The sequence below is a fragment of the Dromiciops gliroides genome, chromosome 2 (assembly GCF_019393635.1).
Source record: "Dromiciops gliroides isolate mDroGli1 chromosome 2, mDroGli1.pri, whole genome shotgun sequence".
Classification (NCBI taxonomy): Eukaryota; Metazoa; Chordata; class Mammalia; order Microbiotheria; family Microbiotheriidae; genus Dromiciops; species Dromiciops gliroides.
The window spans coordinates 133,330,387-133,348,933 of NC_057862.1; the positions used below are offsets into that span (position 1 = coordinate 133,330,387).

The 18,547-nt window shown below is 37.0% G+C and overlaps 1 pseudogene; it reads left to right on the forward strand.

The window, feature by feature from the left end:
* The first annotated feature begins 2,931 nt into the window (after positions 1-2,931).
* On the forward strand, positions 2,932-3,798 carry LOC122738400 (annotated as a pseudogene).
* The last annotated feature ends 14,749 nt before the right edge of the window (positions 3,799-18,547 follow it).

Consider the following 18,547-nt stretch of genomic DNA (forward strand, 5'->3'; position numbering starts at 1 on the left):
TCTGGAATAAATATTTTTATCTTGAAAATACATTTTTACAGGTTTGTAAAAATAAAAATGTGGGTCAAACAAAGTGCTGCAGAAGAGTAACAAGTAACAAATAAAATACTTTCCAAAAAATATAGGGTTGGAAAAGGAAGCTGACTTGTCATATGACAAGAACAAATAATAACACATAGTCCTATCTTGGGACCGATAGAATATAAAAAATTCCGGAGGCCGACCTCCAGGGCATTAGCTACACTTAGAGAAGAGTCTGAGAAAGAGATATACAGCATGATAAGACATGGGAAAATTGCCATTTACAATGCTGGATTTATGAAAATGTTGAAGTATTGAATAAGTATTAGAGAAGGAATATATATAACAAAATAACTATATATATATATATATATATATATATATAACAAAATCTGCTTCTATCATTTGCTGGGCCAATTACATTTTTGCATACCAATTAGGACTCATCTAAGAATGACAGTTAAGACTGTGGGAAGATATTTTTTTTAAATCTTAGAAAATATTACATTAAAACAAAAAATAGGTGATGGAGAGAAACAACAAAAGAAAGTACCCCATCTAATATCCATAAGTCAATGACAGCTGCTACTGATTCATGGTCCATGTAGCGGCAATGCCTAGCTCACATAACACTTGAGTATTTAAGTTACTTCCTGAAAATTAAGATGGATTTTATCCCAACAAAAGTATTAAGGATCCAATTGATGCTTATCTTACTTACTGAGAAGGTAAAAAAAAAAAAAAAGAAGAAGAAAGTTATCTGCTGATCCCATCCATGATCACATAAAAGAAAAAAAAAAGAAAAAAAGTGATAGTGATTTTCTTGTGAACAGGTTGACACATTAATTAGTTACTTTTTTTGAACCAGACATAATTTTCTTGGAATGATAATAATAATAGCTGACTTTTATATAGTTCTTTTTTGTTTGTTTGTTTTTGTTTTTTTGGTGAGGCATTTGGGGTTAAGTGACTTGCCCAGGGTCACACAGCTAGTAAGTGTTAAGTATCTGAGGCCGGATTTAAACTCAGGTACTCCTGAATCCAGGGCCAGTGCTTTTATCCACTGCACCATCTAGCTACCCCTATCCACTGAACCATCTAGCTGCCCCTTATCCACTGCACCATACAGCTGCCCCTATATAGTTCTTTAAGGCTTGCAACTCACTTTATATAAATGATTTAATTTGATTCTGAAAAAAGGTCCTGAATCAATGCAAGTAACTTGTTCTGCAATAGTCTTAAGGAGTTTCCAAGGAACTGAGAGGTTATTTACCAAGAATATGACTTGCTCAGGCTTACATGACCAGTATATGTTAGAGTGTATAGAGATTAAAGATGTGTAGAAGCTTGAAAAAAGTCACAGAACCTGAACTCAAACTCAGATCTCCAGATCCTTTACTCCCCTATTTAAGCCTACTATCAAGTCAACATTATTCCTGGACTTCTACTACCATCTTCCTTCCCTAAGCCTATGGAATAAAGATATAAATTTACATTACTACTGGGACACATAACATCTCATGAGATGGGCATCTCTCACCTTTCATTCTGTTCATTCATTGTATAGCTCTATGATCTGTCTCTAATATAATTTTTTCCCCAGGAAAATACTTTAGTAACTTAAACTGTCCAAAACCCATTTGATGTCTAGACATTCTTTTTCAATCATCCAATAACGAGTCTCTAGAGGAAACACATTTCATACTGACGTAGGCAATAGGTTGTTCCTGACTGTTCTCTTTCTGCACCAGTAATGCTCCCAATCTCACCTGCACTTTAAAAGATTTCTCAAAGTCAGATCTAATTAATACAAGCTTTCTATATTAAAATACTTCATAATTAATTCTTATACTTTCTATAGTTTTAAGGTCTTTTTATAGCCATAAAATATACTTTAGCAACAGCAGAGTCTAATATCTAAACTATATTCAAAAATATTTTGTCTTCACTCATAAAGTCATTTCAATTTACTTTTTTAACAAATATCCTCATTTTTTAAAATAAAAGCCTTCCCTATATGGATTTTTATTAGCTTCTACGTAAGCATAATTCAAGTCCATCAAAAGCCTATTTTATGGATATGATTTTATCTTTTGTTCTCATATCTTTCTAGGAATTACTATCAGTATGTTTTTAACATTACTCAGCTGAAAAATCATCACAGCTTTCACTGAAATACCTAGAAACAATTGAACAGGTGTTGGAGCTATGAATAATCCAAAGTGAAACACTCCACATTTAAAAAATTTTTTTTAAATCCTAAAATAAATTTTAGTAGTACCTTTAATAGTAGGAATAGAAATCCTTATTCAAAGCTGTTAAATGGATAAAATGATGTTATTTTACCATCTGATAAAAATGTTATTAGACATGCTTTCAAGTATTGTATTAAGTTCTCATAGCATAGAAATAAAAGTAATTCCTTTTATGATGATCTTAGAATTATGTCAATATTTTGAATTAGGATCTCTCCTTTTTTTTCTTTTTACCCTGTACAGTATCATAAGCATGTAACCACTTCTTTTGGCTTATAAGAGTTCTCAAACATGACATATTCTAGACAGAAATATAGTGTGAATTATACAGGATATTGGGAAAATCCATGTTCAGAAGACATTATAATGTGAAATTGTGCACACTGCTATGACTATAACACTGTATTCCTACTGATGATTCCAGGAAATCAAGAAATATATAGACAAGATGTATGAAAACTATAGAAATGCCTCTCAAATTTTTAAGACTCAAAAAAGACAACCATTTCCTTTTCTTTTGCTCATTTATAGAGATCACATGGTGTCAGTGATTTAAGGTACATACATAGCTCTTAGTCATGGAAATGTCAATCAGGGAGAGATTTTTTTTTTTCTGTTTAGAATTTTATTTTCCAAATTACATGTAAAAACAAATTTTGACATCCGATATGTACAGAGTCTCAAGGAGATTGTCATCAACGTACCTGAACAGTCAGCTGTAACCCTTGACAATGTGACGCTACAGATTGATGGAGTTCTTTACTTGTGAATCATGGACCCTTACAAGGCGGGCTATGGTGTAGAAGATCCAGAGTATGCAGTTACCCAGCTGGCCCAGACAACCATGAGAAGTGAGCTTGGAAAGCTCTCACTGGATAAAGTTTTCCGAGAACGAGAATCCCTGAATGCCAGCATTGTGGATGCCATCAATCAGGCCTCTGATTATTGGGGGATCCGATGCCTCTGATATGAGATCAAGGACATCCATGTACCTCCTAGAGTCAAGGAGTCCATGCAGATGCAGGTAGAGGCAGAGCGTCAGAAACGTGCAACGGTGCTTGAGTCAGAAGGAACTCGGGAATCTGCTATCAATGTGGCTGAGGGAAAGAAGCAGGCACAGATCTTGGCCTCTGAGGCAGAGAAGGCTGAGCAGATCAACCAGGCAGCTGGAGAGGCTAGTGCAGTGCTGGCCAAAGCAAAGGCCAAGGCTGAGGCTATCCGGATCTTGGCAGCAGCTTTGACACAACAAAATGGAGATGCAGCAGCCTCCCTAACAGTGGCCGAGCAGTATGTCAGCGCTTTCTCCAAATTGGCAAAGGATTCCAACACCATCCTGCTACCTTCTCATCCTGGAGATGTCACTAGCATGGTGGCTCAGGCTATGGGTGTATATGGAACCCTTGCCAAAACCTCTACAACTGAGGTACCAAGTTCAGCATCCGATGGAAAAATCAGGATTGCCCAGCGTGCGAACACTGGTCTGGAGGAGGAGCTGGAGCGTGTAAAACTGAGTTAGCAGAGCCTGGCTTGGGCTGTGGGACCTGGGAGTCCTGGGGGAGGCTTGTGATCCAAGCCCCCACCCCCACCCCCTCTCCCCTCGACACTTCTGGACACTTCAGCCAAGATTTCGTTGTTTTTTTTTTTTAATTTGAACTTTAATCATGTAATAAATATATCTAGTGGGACAACAGCAAAAAAACAAAACAAAACAAAACAAAAAACCTTTGTGTTCCAATTTCTCTTCCTCCCTCCCTTTGACCCCCCCACCCCCAAGAACTCAAGCAATTCAATATTAGTTATACATGAGTAGTCATGGAAAACATCTCCACATTAGCTAGGTTGTGAAAGAAAACAGATAAGAACAAAACATCAGATTAAGGAATTGTCACACACAAAAAAAATTGTGTTTCAATCTGTTTTCAGATACCATCTGTTCTTTCTCTGTAGATGGATTGCAATTTTCATAAGTCCTTCAGAGTTATATTGGATCATTGCATTGCTGAAAATAACAACGTGCTTCCCAGCAGATCATTTTACACTATTGCTGTTATTTTATATACAGTATATTTCACTCTGTTTCAGTTCATGTAGGTCTTTCCAGGTTTTTCTTACAGCATCCTGTTGGTGTCATCATAACTTTTATATAGTACCTTAAACTTGACAAAGAATTTTCTTCACAATAGCCCAGCAAAGTAGGTACCATATATTTTGCCATTATACTCAACATCATAACTGTTTCGCTCTATCCTATTCCCTCCCATGATATTTACTCTATTTTCTACCTTTTTTACCCTGTTCCTCCTCAAAAGTGTTTTACTTCTGATTGCCCCCTCCCCTGCTCTGCCCTCACTTCTTTCACCCTTCCCTCCTTATCCTCTTCTTTTCCTACTTTCCTGTAGAGATAAATAGATTATGCCTCGCAATTGAGTGTATATATTATTCAATCAGAGAAAGTCTTAATGAGAGAAGCACTACTTTAGGGAAAATTTTATCTAAAGTGAAGGCAAGACTGGAGTTTAACCTTTGAATTTGAGAAACTATTTGCCATACTTCTAGTATCTTTTTCATTTGGCCTTCACTTTTACTGTGACCTTATTGTGGCTTTCTGGCCAATTTATGATTGTGATAACAGCTGTTTTGACTGGGTAGAGGGTAGTGGTGTTGTTAGGATTTTGCTGTTGTTTTCTTGGTTTTGTTTTTTCCCATTGTTACTTTTTTTCTCCTCTTTGTTGCAAGTTTAGATTACATGTTGTCTCCTTTGCATATTTTAATTTATTTTTTATAATTTAAAATATTTTAAACTTAAATACAAAATGAGAAAAGAAAAAATAAATAAACATTGCCATGTACACAGTAAAACAAAGGAGAGGATTCACTATAAAACAATAAATTTCCATTTCAAGAAAACCTATATAATAAACATACACATTGTTGTCAAAATGATCCAGTTGTGTTGGTGGTTTTTTATTCCTTGTTGGGTTTTTTTTCTTCTCTGCTGTGTACTTTATATTTTGTTATTTTCCCCCCTTTCCCTTCCCCAAAGAAGGCTTCAATTAAGTGTGGGTAGATATTGTTGTTTAAAATCTAAATTGTGGGTTCTAATCTGCCCCCCAGTCTTGGGGGGGGGAAGCTGGCTAAAATCACTGATAAGTTCAGCAAGAGTTTAGGCTTTTAAAGATTTATTAAAATATATATTATAAGTTAGTGAAGAGAGATTGGGAACAGATTCCTTATAGCATGGAAATCCTAGCTCAGATCTAATTAATTCGGTATAGCCAGAGAAAAAGAAAGCAATTTCCTTTCCTGGAAGCCCATGTGAAATCTCTCACCACCAGGATGGTGCCCGAATGACTAAGAGTCCACCCCCCACCCCCCATTCTCCATCTGCCACCACATTCTTTTCCTGGACGAAAAGGAGGCTGACATCTTTGAAACAGGAAGCAGGGCTGTACACACAAACAGCTCCAAGCTAATTGGCTGGTAGCTTTGAATGACATGACTACAGGCAATTCTATAGATGTATCTTCCAGATGCCAAGTCATATGCTTTCTCCTCAGGGCGGAGCTCTGGTTCTCACTATATACATACATACATACATACATACATACATACATACATACATACATACATACATACAAACATGCATGCATGCATGCATATATACACATGGTTCTCACTATATATACACATACATACACATATGCATATATAGATCGCTATACATATACAATCATGCACATATATGTGAAAAAATTCTGCGCTTATTTCCACTCATCATCTGCTTCTTTGAAGGTAGATAGCATGTTCCTTCACAAGTTCAAGTGTTTCCATGCCTTTCTAAGTCAACCAGCTCATCATCTCCTACACCACAGCGACATCCCGCCCAATAACATCCTATCTGAGAGATTGTCCATGAAAGATTTTCCCCCAGTTTTCTGCATTCTTTCAATTCTTAGCTACATAGGTTTTATTTATACAAGGAAAATTTAATTTAAAATGATCAAAATTATGCATTTTACATTTCAGCACTGCTCTTAACCTATCATCTAAGGTCTGACACTGCTGAAACAATTTCCTTTACATTTTTTTTCCTGGTTTCTTTGATGTTCCTGACCTTTTCTTCTTCCCAAGGAAATTTATTGTTTTTTTCTAACTCAGAAAAATAATTTTAAACAATTTAATTGGGATGGCATTGAATCCAAAGATTTGGTAGGTAAAATTATTGTTTTAAAAATTATATTGGTTTTACCTACTCATGAACAATAAATATCACTTCAGTTATTTGAATTTTGGTGTTGTTTTTTGGTTTGGGGGTTTTGGGTTTTTTTTGCAGGGCAATGAGGTTTAAGTGACTTGCCCAGGGCCACACACAAATGTCATGTCTGAGGTCACATTTGAACTCAGATCCTCCTGAATCCAGGGCCAGTGCTTTATCTACTGTGCCACCTAGCTGCTCCCAATCTGAGTTTATTTGTTTAAAAATGTTCTATGTTTATCTTCTTAGAGTTCCTTTGTGGGTATTTTATTTATTAGTACTTGTTCACATCAACAAGCATTAATTAAGTGCCTACTATATGCCTGCCACAGTGCTAAGTGCTCTTTATATGAGGAAAGGGGGAAAAATAGTCTGCCTTCAAGGAACTCTTGTTATTAACTTAAATATATTCCTAAAGTTGACAATATATAGGGACATACCTATATATTCTTACTAAATTTTTCTATTTATTCAAGATTTTTCCTTTTAATCTGCTTCTCTGATTCAATCTCACTACATAAACAGATTTGCATTTGGGGTGAGTGTGTATTTGTCCTAAGACATTTGGCCTTCACTTTCATTGCAACCTCCTGAGCAGTTTATGATTTGGTGATAACAGAACTGATATGAGTGGAGTATATGAGGTTTTTTGCCCTGGTTGCTCTTTCCCCCATTTTGGGGGGCCATGGCAATTGGGGTTAAGTGACTTACCCAGGGTCACACAGCTAGTAAGTGTCAAGTGTTTGAGGCCAGATTTGAACTCAGGTCCTCCTGAGTCCAGGGCTGGTGCTTTATCCACTGTGCCACCTAGTTTCCCCTCTCCCATTTCTTAGGACTTAATCTCATATATTGTTTCCTTTCAATATTTTGTGTGTTAGTACTTGAAACCAGGATCTAGGTTATTTACTCCTAAACATAAAATATCACCTTGGTCTTGGTGGACTCATGACAGTAGTAAGATCAAGTAGTAAGATAAAGTCTTAAGTACTATTTGTTTTGCCCAAGCCATGGGCCCTTTAGGGTTTATTATACTATATGATGTTGTAAGAAAATAATTATTGATAATGGATTCTTGGGGGGGACACAGAGACCCTGTCTTAGCTTTCTCTTCACCCCCACTTATAGAAACTTTAGCTAATCTGTTTTGGGACCAGTCAGGAGCCCAGGGTTGGTTGGATCAATAGAAATGGAAATTGACTAGATAAGATTAACCACATCTGGATTTCATATGCTTTGCCCTTCAGAGATGGTCTTTTTGTGCACTACCCCATTAGGTCATAGGTAAATCTCATTTTAATATGGACCACCCTCAGGTCATGCCAACCAATAGAATTCAGTGATGCTACCAATTAGCTTTGATGAGTGTGTAAGAGCTACCTCTATTGGAAGAGGAAAAGAGACTGAGATCACAAGGAGAATGCCATCCTGGATGGCATGTGAGGTGAGGAAGGTTATCCAGTTTGTGAGCACTCTCCACTTCAGGTAATGTAGAGTTTCCAAACTCTGCTAGGACAACATAGTGCTGGGGGGTTTTCAGCTTGTGTTAAACTTGGTAAATGCTCTTACACTGTTTTCTAACTCTCTTGCTCCTGGGACCCTCTTGAATGAGCTACACACCCTGTCCTCTCTAGCTCGGCAAAAAATGTTCTGGGTATGTAACTAGTGGGGAAGTCAGTCAGACACATAGTCAATGCTTTAGTAATATGTGATCTTAATTTATAAAAAATGCTTACTGGTAAAACTGGTACAATAGTCTTTAATTAATAAATAGCAATATTTTAGAAAAACCCAGCCTAATTCCCCAATAATTTAAACAGAAACAAGGTAGCTCCCCAGTATTTTAAATGACACGGTGTTAAATATTTGAAGCATATAGGTATCTGTATCTATATCCATATCCATATCCATATCTATTTATACATATACATGAACATGCACACATACCTATGCATAGGCATGTACCTGTATATGTACATATAGATGTGGTTATGAATATAGATGTAGATGCACATATAGATATACATACACATACCATACACATATCCATATGCATATACCCACACACATACATATACATGCGTGCATGCATACATACATACATACATACATACATACATACGTCATTAGTTGTGAAGACCTAGGAGAGCCTAAATGTAGTAAGACCTGCTTTGGTGGTAGTGGGGCAGTTAAAAGGGGAGTAGACAAGGATAGTATATAAATTAATAATAAAAGGTAGGGAGGTAGCTCTTTACATTTGACAAAATATTTATTTCCCAAATTATTGACCTGGGTGCATGCCTATATCCAGGGACTTCAAGATATGCACCTATATATCATTGCTAAGTGTTTACAGTTAGTAAAGTTATATGATGTATGTTACACTCCCTCCCTCAGAGCTAGGCTGTTATATCTGCTCCTCAAGGTGGCAAGGAATAATCCTAAGTGGCTGCAATTAGTTCAAGCACCCACCAACTGTGTTCTCATTGTTAGGGATCAGTGACTGGCACCCCAGTTCCATTTGACTATTTTACATCAACTGGCTTTTAAAAAGATATATTTCTTTCAGATATGTAGTCAGAAAAGTCACATAGACATTTTCTCCTTCAATGCTTTTAGGACATACTCCCCTTATATCATCTTCATTTCTGTGGGAGTAGGTTCAAAACTTGGTTCACTTCCTACACAACATTGTTCTTATCAAGTTCATTTCCAGATGAGGCATGACTGCTAGATAAGTTTGTGACTTAGCTATAAGTAGGCTGATGTCCCAAAAGTCACTCCCAAAGGCTGTTCCTTGCTCTTGATGCTGCACTAGCTACAAAACCTGGACTCTAGAACACTTGGATGCTATGTGGGGTTCTACTCCTTTCAGACTTTGGGTATCAATTTTTTACAGGTTGCAAGTCCTACACTCTGGAATGGCAGGAGCCTAGGAGTACTCTGGGCCTCTTGAATTCATAAGTTCATAGGCTTCCCTCTCTTTATTAATCACAAAGTTCTCCAAGACCATACCTGGGGTTGACAAGTCTTTTTGAATATCTCCCAAGACAAACAGCCTCCTCTTCAGCACATGATTAGCTTAATGGAACTAGAAATCAAATGTCTATGTATAATTCACAGTTTGTCACTCTAAGCTACTTCTCTTATTTTTCATCATGGTAACATCTGGAAACATCACCCGAGCATCCTCCATGTTGAGGCGCCATCTGAGGCACTCAGCACATATGTCAGACATCCAAAGTTGTGGACTTTTAAAAATCTGTCTGATTGATTGAATCTTTCGTGAACCTTCATTTGAGGCCAGTGTGTACGTTGCCTACAACAGCTAGGAAGGCATGGCATTGCTGTACTAAGCTGGTTGGCCTTTCTACCTTTGAGGCATTGGAGGAGGACTCTTGTCTACACTAATAGTCATAGTGTCTCAGAATTTCTCCTGTTGATCCTCCTCCTTTAAAAGACATTACCCCCCGGGGGCGGCTAGGTGGCGCAGTGGATAAAGCACGGGCCCTGGATTCAGGAGGACCTGAGTTCAAATCCAGCCTCAGACACTTGACACTTACTAGCTGTGTGACCCTGGGCAAGTCACTTAACCCCCATTGCCCCGCAAAAAAATAAATAAATAAAAAATAAAAGACATTACCCATTTCAACAATGGGTTCCTGTACTGATTTCTCCTTGCCTAAATTAGGTCTTCCTAGATCCTTGAGTTCAGAGTGCTGGATTATGGCAGTCCTCTATGACTAATCAGGATGAAATACTAGGTACCTTAGAGCCCCTGGAAGCCCCCAGGACAGCCACTCCATCTGGTGTCTTACAAATTCCCTCAATGGATTTCTTGTAGCAGGTCTTTCTGACCATTCTGGGGATTTCTTAGCCTCCCTTCTGCTATTTTTTATTCTAGACACATAGCCAGGCTCATATCTGATCTGGACAGGAAATTCTTGGAATGTTTGTCTGCATGGGTTTTGTTTTTGGTGGTATCAGCAACTCTTTTTTCTATTGCCTATAAATTTCAAGGTGAACATTTCTCCTGGTTTATTATTATTATTATTATTATTATTATTATTATTATTATTTTGCTGTGCAATGAGGGCTAAGTGACTTGCCAAGGGTCACACAGCTGGTAAGTGTCAAGTGAAAACATGGCATGGTATGACAAGAATTCCTGGATTTGAATCTTCTGTCACTTACCAGTAGTTGCATTACCTTAGGAAAGTCATTGATGTCTATATCTCTCAATAGTCTATTAATACTTATGCTATCAATATCACAAAACTTTAGCAGGGATGACAGCTTATATTATATTTAAAGCTAATTGGTATATAAAAGTAAACCATTTTAAAATTAGGTAGCCCTCAAATATTTTTTTTGAGAAAAGTATTTAAGTTCTTCAACATGTGAAATAGAAACCATATTAGACTTGGAAACAAGAAGACTTGAGTTCCAGTTCTCCCACAGACAGTTACTGTTTGTGAGTCTCTGGACAAATCATTTAACCTCTCTTGGCATCAGTTTGATAACTGAAACCGAAAGTGGGCTAGATTCAATGGCCTCAAAGATCTCTTCTTGCTCTAAAGTAAGATCTTATGAAAACTATTTTCTATTCAGATGATACTTCTAAACTGAGCATGGATAGCTAAAGAGTCTATTCTTTTAGCCAGGCAGAAATGTCTTTAGAGGGAAAAATGGAATAGAAGTAGGGAAGAGGGGGACATTCTCAAGAAACCCTTTGTGTATTTGGATAGTTAACATACTCATTCATGGAACTGAAGGGGAGAATCAAACAATTATTCTCTCTGTAGAGTGAACAGTAAAATATTTTCATGGAGAAAAATCTAATTCATCAATATTTCTCTCTGATACATTAGAATAATACACAAGTTTGCTTATTTTGCTGTATGAAACTCCTAATTTTTTAAATTGAAGTTGCTCTGACTTCTAATAATTAGATTCTTAACGACTGACAAAATTTAACTGCCTGCTTATTCATCTTTACTGAAATTGTGGGCCTCTGAGTTTCGAAATGATATACAAATGTTCAGTTCCATTTGTGTGTGCTTTTTTTTTTAAAGCAGGTGCTTTCATGTTAGCATACTCATTGCAAATTGGTATTTTGAGAGTTAGAAAAGCTAGATGCTAATTAGGAAGCTTTGGGGCTAAAGTTCCTCAATTAGTAGGTTAGCATTTATTTAAGTAAGTTTGAATAGAGGAGTTTTAATGGCTTGACTTCACTTTTGTAGTTAAGCTAATAAATGCATCAAGTCAAAGCAGAGACCTAAAGAAACTTTTTCTGGACTGAATGTAATACTATCCTTACAATAAATCCACTTCGCAATGATTTCCTTTCTTAATATCCTTTCTGTTTTGAAACACCTACTATTTGTAATCACAAGTATACAATAACAAGATTAATTTCATTCAGTTAACTATGTTATTTCCTGAATTACAAACCATTCCTTCTTTAAAATTGCTTCACATTAATTTTCATTTTTTTTGTGGCACCGCCTTAGGTTTTCTGTAGGCTGAATTAATACACTGTAGAATTTCTAATATGAATAGTGAAGGTTCTATGTTTTCATCAAGACAGGGAACTCCTTCCATTTTTGACAACTGACACCTGTCTGCAGTATAGAGGGCATTGTGATGTGCTGGACAGGATGCCAGCCTTGAAGTCTGGAAGACAGAGGTACATGTGTTCCCATATGCTGGCTATGGGACCCTGGTCAGTTCATTAACCTCTCAGTGCTCTGGGCAACTATCTAAAAACATAAAATACAGATAAGTTGTTGACCTACATTGATAGATGGATTTTCCTCATCTGGGAGTTCTCTATGCCAATGAAATAATAGGTCTCTTCCTTATCCTTATGATTTAGTAGACAAGTCTTAAGAGGGTTACTCAGGGCACACAAGAGTTAAATTATTTACCCAACATCACAAAACTAATAAATGTCATGAGGCAAGATTGGAACCAAGTCTTTGCTCTATCTCAGCTCTCTATTGATTACAACATGCTGGTTGTTGCTATTGTGAGAATTGGAATGACACTCCCTGCTGGGAGGGACATTGTGAGCTCTGGCCTGAAAAAAAACCATGTGACTTTAGTGTCCAAAAATGACCTTTCTAGGGTTTCAGAGATCAGATTAGCATCAGGAAGTGATGTTTGCCGTCCTGTGGGTCCTGTCAATCAGAGCTAACAACCAATTAGCTTGGAGCTGTGTGTGTGTGGACAGCCCTGTTTGCTGTTTCACAGGAGGCTCCTGGGAGGTTTTCATTCCCAGATGGGGGCTTGATAGCAGAGACAGGCAGGATAGTGAGAGCAGTCAAATCTCATACTTTATCCACGTGTTTCCCTTTACTAACCCAATATAGTTTAATAAACACTTAAAAGTCTAAACTCTTGCTAAAGCTTCCTTCTAATTTAAGGTGACCACTTATTAGATTTTAGACATAATAGCTAGAATTTTAGGCCTTTACATATTATTTCTACTATGATTACTTTTTTTGTTTGTTTTTATGTTTGTTTTTTGGGTTTTCTTGGTGAGGCAATTGGGGTTAAGTGACTTGCCCAGTGTCACACAGCCAGTAAGTGTCAAGTGTCTAAGGCTGGATTTGAACTCAGGTCCTCCTGAATCCAGGGCTGCTGCTCTATCCACTGCGCCACCTAGCTGCCCCTCTACTATGATTACTAATGGCAATGATAATGGTGATAAACACTAATGCGGTATATTAAGTTTTCAGACTGTGAGTACCAAAATTTGATATATGGAGCCTTATCTGGGTGACTCGCCTTAATATTGGGGTCCTGGAAATATGAGGCACCCTTTTAGGTTTAACCTCTCCTCTGAACTGCCCTTTTTAGATATTTCTCCTCGGCCAATAAGAAAGGAGCCTCTAAGTTCACAAAAGGATCAGATTTTATTACCTGGGAATTAATTAAACAACAAAGGTGAAACTAATAAAAATCAAAGATAAGGAAATAGGAAAATAGAAATAGATAGATATTCTTAACTCTAAGCCTAACTCAGATCCTTTCCAATTTAGCTATTTCAAAGGAATTTAGGGTTTTCCATAAGTTACTCACTGAACCTGAAAGTTTACAGTTGCTGACCAGAGACAGCAATCACCTGAGACAGAGCACTAACACGCATTGTGCACCACTACCACCAGGGCCCAAGCAGAAAGACCGAGAGTGAGCTCACGTTCTGGGAGTAGCCTGCCTCCCTTCCGGGAGCATTCAATCTCCCCTTGCCCAAAAGGGGAGGTCCTTCAAAAGCTGCCTTCGTAACCTCAGGGTGGGCCAGGTGTGGCCCCTCCCAAATGAGTTAGCTAAAAATGGGAATATTAATCTTTACCACAAATAATTTTTACCATAAGATGTACTTTAAACATATCTTATTTGCTAATCATAAGCTTCCTGTGGGGTGGGTCCTGCAAGTATTTCTGTTTCCACTTTATAGATAAGGGATATAAAGTGCCCCATAGTTATTAGTTAATAAGTCTTCTTGTGACTAATCTAGAGGAGCCTATGGCCTGACAGTCCCTAGCTGTTTTATTCAAAACTCATCTCAAGTGCCTCCTCCAACCTAAGGCCATTTCTGGTCCTCTCAGTTGTTCTTATTTTGTATATATAGTTTCCTATTTTAATTTATTTGTGTACCTGTCTTTCTGACTCATCTCCAAATAGAACATGAACTTCTTAAGGACAAAGACTATGTTCATTTTTATCTTTGTATCCCTAGTCCCTAGTTCACTGCCTAGAAAACTGTAGATTCTTCATAAATGCTTATTGAATTAAATTGATACTTATATATATATGCACATAAACACATACATACACATATGTGCATAGACATAGATTTAACATAAGTATGTTTGCATATAAAATTTAGGCTCTGGGTGGTCACTGATAGCCATTTTCCTAATATTATTCAGTAAAATGGAAAAAAAAAAAAGGGATGTGGCTATGAGAAGTCCTTTCTTCATCCTGGCAGTTTGACCTACAGTCTAATGATTAGAAGTTCTGAACAGTGCAGAGATCTCTTTGTTTTTGAGAGAGTCAGTGGTTCATTTTGTTACTCAGCTTTGCCTCCCTCTATAGGGCAGTGCCAACTTACTTCCTAGAATTGTGTGGATTTGTGTGCTTACCCAGTGAGAAATCATCTCTGAGCCCCCATCCTATTAGCAAACTGCTTTCTTCTTGAACTTTCCCTATTTCAATCAATCAAAATTTATTAAACACTACTATGTAGTAGGCATTGTGCCAAGTGCTATTTCAGTGAACAAGGGGGCATCGGCATTATGGAATCAGCTCTCCACAGAAGTACACAAGCAAGACTGGATATTGTACACAATGCTTAATCAGCATAGACTTTATAAGCAAATAAACCATGCATAATAACAATAAAAATAATTCAAATGAATGACATAACTTCCCCTAGCTCTCCTACATCCTGGAAATTCTCAGGAATAAGACCAATATGATTCTGGAAGTTCTAATAAAAGTAAAATGTGCCCTACACTTCTCTACTGTGAATGGGCAAAAATACCTCCCTGCCCACCAAATGCTTCACTCATGCTTCCAGGAGGTCCAAACTTTAGATGAAGATGCAGAAACTCCTGATTCAGGATTCTGGCTTAGTCTAGGGAGTAGAACTTGAGATTTGGTGCCAGTTGTAGCTCATAGAGGGCTGGTGCCTTCCTCATTCTCAGATGTCTAAATGCTGGTAGGTACCTCTGACCACTTCTTACCCTCACTAGCCAATCATAGAAGGAATGGATGGATTGAGACTACCCCTATCCAGTGCCTCTCCTGCCTTGAGTGTAGCATCTCTTTCCTCCAGTTGCATCTCTCCTCACTTCCCATTGTCACTTTCTAGCCAAAGCCCTACTCACCTGAGCAGCTGGACAGAAGTGGAGCATACAGAATGAGAAGGGTCACATAGAAACAGAACAAAGATTGGACAAAAACATCAATAAACATTTTTGATCTATTCATCAGATTTTGTGCACAAACCACAGGATAAGTAAGCAATGTGGAGGATCGGGTGGAAGATGGGACATAGGAAATTGGATTTTTAAATGAGGAGCCAAGGGAAATCTGAAACCTTTCTTCTCATTCAACTGGCTAGTCTAACTATTTAACTTGGTGGCAAACTCTACAAATTCAAAATAATTCCCTCCTCAAGATCTCTAAGATAGCATCATGAATACTCAGTACAGATACCTTATGTCTGCATAGGAAATATGCTGCATCTCTCTGACTGCTAATGAGACACATACTAAGTTTAGGCTTCTACCTTTATAATATGAGTTCTCTGCATAGTAATATTATACAATACAATCAGATATACCAGATATGCTTTCCTCCCTTAATATTTGTCCATCATATATATATATACATATATATGTGTGTGTGTGTGTATAATGTGTGTGTGTATAATGTGTGTGTGTTTGTATTTATGTATTTGTATATATGTGTGTGTGTATGTACACACATATAAAAATATATAAAAACCGGACTCTGTGCTTTTCAAGGAAATTTCCTGGAAGTAATGTTTAGGCAATAATGACTAAAATATTATTGCTTCTACTCTGTTCAACAAACATGCTTTGGTTCTTGCTGATCAAATATTGTTTCATCTTAGAGAGTGTTTAGCAATGGAATGTATTGTTTTTACATGTTGTCGCAATTAAGTTTCCTCAGAGAAGTTCATTGTTATTGTTCAAGAATCCTCTAAATGTTGACAAAAGATAAGGGATGACTTTCATTAACTATGAAAATAAAACATTCTTAAAAAGGTGATTTCTCTCCTCCTTAAATACTAAAAAATAAGTAACTTTAAAAGAGCAGACTTTAACATAGCTCTGTTTAGTCATTTCAGCTGTGTTCAACTCTTCAAGACCCCATTTGAGGTTTTCTTGTCAAAGATACTGGAGTGGTTTGTCATTTTCTTCTCTAGCTCATGTTTTTTCACAGATAGAAACTGAGGCAAACAAGGTTAAGTGACTTGCCCAGGGTCATATAGCTAGGAAGGATCTGAGGCCACATTTGAATTCAGGAAGATGTCTTCCTTATTTCAGGCCCAGCACTCTGTTCACTGTACCACCTTGCTGCCACAACATAGCTTTAGAAGGTTGTAAGTAACTTGAGGCAGTGGGGTCTAGTGGAAAGTACACGGAAATCAGACTTAAGGGAACTGGATTTGAGTCCTGTGTTAGGCACTAATTATGTATATGAATTTAGGTGAGTTACACATGACTTTTCTAGGGCTCACTCTCCTTACTATAAAATGAAGGCTTTGATTTGATGATCTATCAAATTCTTTATTTTAAAGAAAAATTATCTACAAATCCACTGTAAAGAGTGACTAAATTATTCTTCACACACTAAAAACCTGTTTTGCATCATGAAATCTCTATAAGCCTTTGTTATTAAAGATTGCACTGGTGGAATGCAAACTCTTTTAGGGGTTACAGAGCAAAGAGGCCTTTAAGTATGGATCTTGCCAAGAAAATTCTCAGCTTGGAATCAGGAAGACCTAGGTTCAAATCAAGCCTCTGCTACTTAATAGTTGTCTCTTAACCTCTCAGAAACTCAGTTTCCTCATCTGTAAGATGGGCATAATAATACCTGTAGGGTATACCTCAGAGAAATTTTGAGGCTTAAATAAGAAAATAGGTGTCAAGTGCTTTGCAAATTTTAAAGTACTAGGTACACCAAGATGGTGATGGTGATGATGGTGGTGATGATGACAAACTTCAAGGACTAGGGTCATTAAATTTAATATTAGAAAGTTGACCATGTGGTGATTTCCTTCAATCACAAAAACTCAAGAATATGGTCTACTTAGTTCTACTAGGGAGATTTTGATCTGTGATAGTGGAAAGGATACCCATATGAATGCAATCATAGATTGTTCAAGTATTGAGGAATAGAGTGTTTTCAATTAAGGTACCCTTAGAAGTAGATTTCTTTTTTTAAAAAAATCAAAGACAGTGACCAGAATAAGGGTTTTCAAGGTCTTCAACTTATCAACTTTTCACACTTAGACTATTGCCTTGGATTGATTGATTAAATGAAAAATGTTTCAAATGGTCTTACAAGAAGGGAATCTCTGGTTTCAATTATATAGGGAATTCTCATTGAGAAAATTTCTCTACCATTGCAACTTGGCATCTAATATTCAACTCATAGAGTTAAATGAAACAGTGAGAGATTAAAGGAATTACACAGAGTTATACAAAGTAGGTCAGAGGAAGGATTTGAACCAGTCTTCTTGATTCTTTGAATTGCTATCTATCCCTTAGGACATGATGCCTCTTTACATGTATGTATATATACACACACACACACACACACAAGCACACACACACACACACATATATATATATACATACATACACACACACATGGGTATCTATACATCTACATATATACTTCTTTATAAGAGATTTTTACTTAAGATACAAATTTTGTATTATATGGCATCTAACATAAGCATATTATACCTACATATATCTGCAACTAATTTTAATCACCAAAGAATGATCACAAGGTATAGATCTTGAAATGAAGATAGCATTAGAACTTCATTTCATCCAGCGTTAAAACTCTAGAAAGTTCAAAGAAGTAGCATAGTAAATAGTGCCCTTAGGAGGAATCCCCCCAAACTAAATCTTCTAGAATATAAAGGCATAATAAATGTCCCATCATGTATTACTTTGCCCAAGGGTACATTTTATTTTGATCTTTAGCCTGAAAATATTAGAGAAAAGCACAAATGGCTTTAAGGAGATGGTTGGGAGAATTCATATTTTAGGACTTATCCCTATAGGCATGTGTCATTGATGTTTTGTTGAATTAAAGCGAACCAAATTCTCATAATTGTGTGCTTCCTAGGGCCTATTCCTTTCTGTGAATTATAATTACTTTCCTTCACATACTCTGCATTCTGGACAATCTGGCAGCTAGGTAAGACAATAGAACAAGAAGCCTTTTCCAGCTCCTCTTATTT